The sequence below is a fragment of the Triticum urartu genome, chromosome 7A, assembly GCF_056163025.1.
Source record: "Triticum urartu cultivar PI428250 chromosome 7A, HENAU_Tu73, whole genome shotgun sequence".
NCBI classification, from domain to species: domain Eukaryota; kingdom Viridiplantae; phylum Streptophyta; class Magnoliopsida; order Poales; family Poaceae; genus Triticum; species Triticum urartu.
Window position 1 is genome coordinate 144,093,411 of NC_141879.1, and position 5,138 is coordinate 144,098,548.

At 48.1% G+C, this 5,138-nt stretch overlaps 1 pseudogene; it reads right to left on the minus strand.

Annotated features, from left to right (window-relative positions):
• Window positions 1-238: 238 nt before the first annotated feature.
• Window positions 239-2,532, minus strand: LOC147958634 (uncharacterized; annotated as a pseudogene).
• Window positions 2,533-5,138: the final 2,606 nt, after the last annotated feature.

Below are 5,138 nucleotides of genomic sequence, written 5' to 3' on the forward strand. Positions count from 1 at the left end.
CCTAGGTAGTTATGCCATTTTTACCTAAGTGAGCTAATTATGTCATAAATGAACTAGCTAAGCTAGCTATAGATCATTATTGAGCTATCCTAGGTAGTTATGCCATTTTCTAGCTAACTAACCATATTTTGTCATTTTGGAAGAAAAATGCTAAGTATAGGTCATTTTATAGCTATCCTAGGTAAAATATGTCATTTTGGAGCTAAGTAAGTCATTTCTTAAGCTAACTATGCATTTATTAAGCAAAACACTTGGGAAAACTTACGATCATCATGGAGGTGAAGGACCGGTCGGGTTTGCTCCAGTGCCAGATGAAGAAGGATCGGTCGGGGTCGGGGTTGCGCCAGTGCGAGACGGAGAAGGATCGGTCGATGCTTGTCGGCAAGCATGCTGCACCAAAGATCATTTGCAATGTCTCGTTAGCATGATGCAACTGAAATGTGAATACTAGTAAGTAATGACCATTCAAATGAAACTCACCATATCCGCTATACCAATTTGGGGCATAGGCGAATGGGTTTGGCCGTTTTTATCGCACAGGGACTGCACATTTTGTTTTCACGAGTCAGTCATATTAGTTAATAATGAAATGAACATTGCGTGCATGATTTGGCTAATATGCAAGCGAAACTTACCACGAGGAGCTCATATAGGGCCCGATGAGACGCGTCGTTCCGGTTCCTCTCCGCCTCCAACAGACTAGCCGTCCTCTCCTCCAACTCCCTCTCCCTCTTCTTAGCCTTCCTATTTGCCTCCGCCAGAAGCTCATGGGCCCTAGCCTCGATGGAGAGCTGCATTGGCCGTGGATGAGGCGGTATCTCAGGATCAGAGCTCGTCTGGCGCTTCTTGATCTCCCAGAGAGTTCTAGGACAATGTATGAGTCCATCCCCAATTGCTACCGAGCCATGGTACCTCCCGTCACCAGATAGCATCATGATCTCTGGATCAAAAGGACTCTTGCTCGGGTTGAAGTCCTCCCCTTTCCTCGTCTTCCCAACGTCTTTGTACCTCACGAGCTTGTTGTGGGAGGAGATGTTGGTGAATTCACTCTCTGGATGATCGAGGTCATCCTCAGAGAATTCCTTGGCCTTCTTGAACGGGGCAGTATGGGCCATGGCCTAGAGGTCGTACATCGGTGGCACGTCCTTCTTGTTGTGTTTCGCCTAAAAGAGAGGAATAACATATTAGTTAAGGGCTCAAGCTAGCATTAAGAATGAACTTGCATGAATCGTTAAGGGCTCAAACCACATACCCAGTGATCCCCGTACTCAAACAGGTTGGAGCTTCCTTGATGGTGTGGCACACCATGCATTTGGGCACGGTTATCCCTGGACTTGTTGTGGACGGCTAGCCATTCGGGAGAGCACCACTCATCCACCAACGCCTCCCAACAGTCCATCCTATCCGCACACCATCTCAGGGGGACCTAAGTCGGGCAAAGAGAAATTTTAGTGCTACGCCTATGAATGAAATGAAGGAAACTAAGTACAAGGCCTTAAGAATAGGTAATTACCTTCAACTACTTCTCCTTACTCAGATACTTGGAGCGGCACTTTTTCTTGGCCCTCCTAATGTTAGTCGAGGCGTAGTAGTCTTGAACAGTCTGCAACCTAGCCTCGTGCCATAAGTTCTGAAGTAGGTGCTTGCACTCGGCTTCGAGAACCCTAGCCGCCTCGGCCTCGTGTTCCTCAGGACACCTGTGTAGAAGGTCTGCAATCGAACAAGACAACATTGATTAGTACAATCACTAGGTACTGTTGATTTTTAATTTTGTAAATGAGAAATTACCCAAAAATTCCGCCTCACAATGTCGGCCACCATCTCACACAAGACACCATCGACCCTCTCCTCTGGTGGGGCCGGGGCAGCCACGTACAGCTCCCAGCTCAGTGCTAGTTGTGGAACCTAACCCTCACCGGGCAACGTGACCCACTCAGGGAAGTGGCGACGACAAAGCACACAAAGGACCTGGTTGGGCCTACAGACACCATCGCCTTATTTCCAACCCCTGCAGTATGACAAGGCCAACACATTAGATATTAATTTGAAGAAACCTAAAGGACCAACGTTAAAAAAGAGTAAATGCACTTACTTCTCCCTGTTAGGCTCAATCAACCACATCTGATCGCCGGTCGCCGGCACGACCGGGAGCTTCGTACCACCATGCTGGTAGACCTTCTTGCCCCCCTCAACCAGCTCGCCCTCGCTGTAACTATCGTCAGACCAGGTGTCCACGCCATCAGCATGGCCACTAGTCTCCGGAGTCACGCGGGATGAAGACTCTGGGACCGGAGTCTTGTGGGACAAAGACTTTGGGGCCCGAGTCTCATGGGATGAAGGCTCGACGACCTGAGGCTCGTCGGCCCGAGGCTCATGGACCGGAGTCTGAGACGGGTTCAAATCTGACGAGTCCACCTGAGACGGAACACACCGGTGGTCCAGAGAATCAGCTGAGGGTGTCGGCGAGGAAGGCGCAATAGCCTGCCTACCTCTCCCGCCCCAACGTCCACCTCTAGTTGCACCCCTCTTCATCTTCCCCCGACCTCTCTTGGCCGAAGAAGAAGCGCCCCCGGTGTCGTCATGCTGTCTACCAGCGCTCTCCGAAGGTGCTGGGGCGGAATAATAGCACCCCTCCTAGCACGCGCTAAGGTAGGAAGCTCGGAGTGCTCTCGACCAGTGCCCACCATTTGTCAACACCTGCAGTGACAAAGAGTAAATGAAATTAATACAACATAAACATAATAAAATATTTAAGTGTGTGCCATCATCATGAACATAATAAAAAAATGAATACCTAATAACATGAACTAATTGAATAATAGCATCGGGGTGTTGTTTCGGGGTCCCGTTGTCAGGGTGTCGTGTTGGGGTCGGGGTGTCGGGGTCAGGAGGTCAGGGTTGAAGGAAATAGGCCCTAGAGGCAATAATAAATTTGTTATTTATATTTCCTTATATCATGATAAATGTTTATTATTCATGCTAGAATTGTATTAACCGGAAACTTAATACATGTGAATACATAGACAAACGGAGTGTCACTAGTTTGCCTCTACTTGACTAGCTCGTTGAATCAATGATGGTTAAGTTTCCTAACCATAGACATGAGTTGTCATTTGATTAACGGGATCACACATTAGAGAATGATGTGATTGACTTGACCCATCCGTTAGCTTAGCACGATGATCGTTTAGTTTGTTGTTATTGATTTCTCCATAACTATACATGTTCCTATGACTATGAGATCATGCAACTCCCAAATACCGGAGGAACACTTTGTGTGCTACCAAACATCACAACATAACTGGGTGATTATAAAGGTGCTCTACAGGTGTCTCTGATGGTGTTTGTTGAGTTGGCATGGATCAAGATTGGGATTTGTCACTCCGATTGTCGAAGAGGTGTCTCTGGGCCCTCTCGGTCATGTACATCACTATAAGCCTTGCAAGCAATGTAGCTAATGAGTTAGTTACAGGATGTAGCATTACGGAATGAGTAAAGAGACTTGCCGGTAACGAGATTGAACTAGGTATTGAGATACCGACGATCGAATCTCGGGCAAGTAACATACCGATGACAAAGGGAACAACGTATATCGTTATGCGGTTTGACCGATAAAGATCTTCGTAGAATATGTAGGAACCAATATGAGCATCCAGGTTCCGCTATTGCTTATTGACCAAAGACATGTCTCGGTCATGTCTACATAGTTCTCGAACCCGTAGGGTCTGCAAGCTTAACGTTTGTGACGATCGGTATTATGAGTTTATGTGTTTTGATGTACCGAAGGTAGTTTGGAGTACCGGATTTGATCACAGACATGACGAGGAGTCTGAAAATGGTCGAGACATAAAGATCGATATATTGGACGACTATGTTTGGACATCGGAAGGGTTCCGAGTGAAGTTTGGGCATATACCGGAGTACTTGGGGGTTACCAGAACCCCCCGGGGAGTTTAATGGGCCTTATGGGCCTTGGTGGAAAGAGAGGAGGGGCTGGCAGGGCAGGCCACGCGCCCCTCCCCCTCTTGTCCGAATTGGACTAGGAAGGAGGGCGGCGCCCCCTTTCCTTCTCCCTCTTTCCTCCTTCCTTCTCCTACTCCTACTACATGGAAACGGGGGAATCCTACTCCCGGTGGGAGTAGGACTCCCCAGGGGGCGCGCCATAGGATGGCCGGCCCTCCCCCTTCTCCACTACTTTATATATGGGGGAAGGGGGCACCCCATAGACACACAGGTTGATCATTGATCTTTAGCCGTGTGCGGTGCCCCCCTCCACCATAATCCACCTCGGTAATATCGTAGCAGTTCTTAGGCGAAGCCCTGTTCCGGTTCCAACATCATCACCGTCATCACACCGTCGTGCTGACGAAGCTCTCCCTCGAAGCTCTACTGGATCGTGAGTTCACGGGACGTCACCGAGCCGAACGTGTGTAGATCGCGGAGGTGTCGTATCTTCGGTACTAGATCGGTCGATCGTGAAGATGTACGACTACATAAACCGCGTTGTCATAACGCTTCCGCTTACGGTCTACGAGGGTACGTAGACGATACTCTCCCCTCTTGTTGCTATGCATCACCATGATCTTGCGTGTGCGTAGGAAATTTTTTGAAATTACTGCGTTCCCCAACAGTGGCATCCGAGCCAGGTTTATGCGTAGATGTTATATGCACGAGTAGAACACAAAGGAGTTGTGGGCGTGGGTATATACATATTGCATGCCGTCACTAGTTGATTCTTGATTCAGCGGCATTGTTGGATGAAGCGGCCCAAACCAACATTACGCGTACACTTACGCGAGACTGGTTCTACCGACTTGCTTCGCACACAGGTGGCTAGTGGGTGTCTGTTTCTCCAGCTTTAGTTGAATCGGATTCAATGAACAGGGTTCTTTCTGAATATCAAAAAGCAATCACAATACCGCATTGTGGTTTTTGATGCATAGGTAAGAACGGTTCTTGGTCAGCCCGTAGCAGCCACATAAAACTTGCAACAACAAAGTAGAGGACGTCTAACTTGTTTTTGCAGGGCATGTTGTGATGGGATATGGTCAAGACATGATGCTAAATTTTATTGTATGAGATGATCATGTTTTGCAACAGAGTTATTGGCAACTGGCAGGAGCCATATGGTTGTTGCT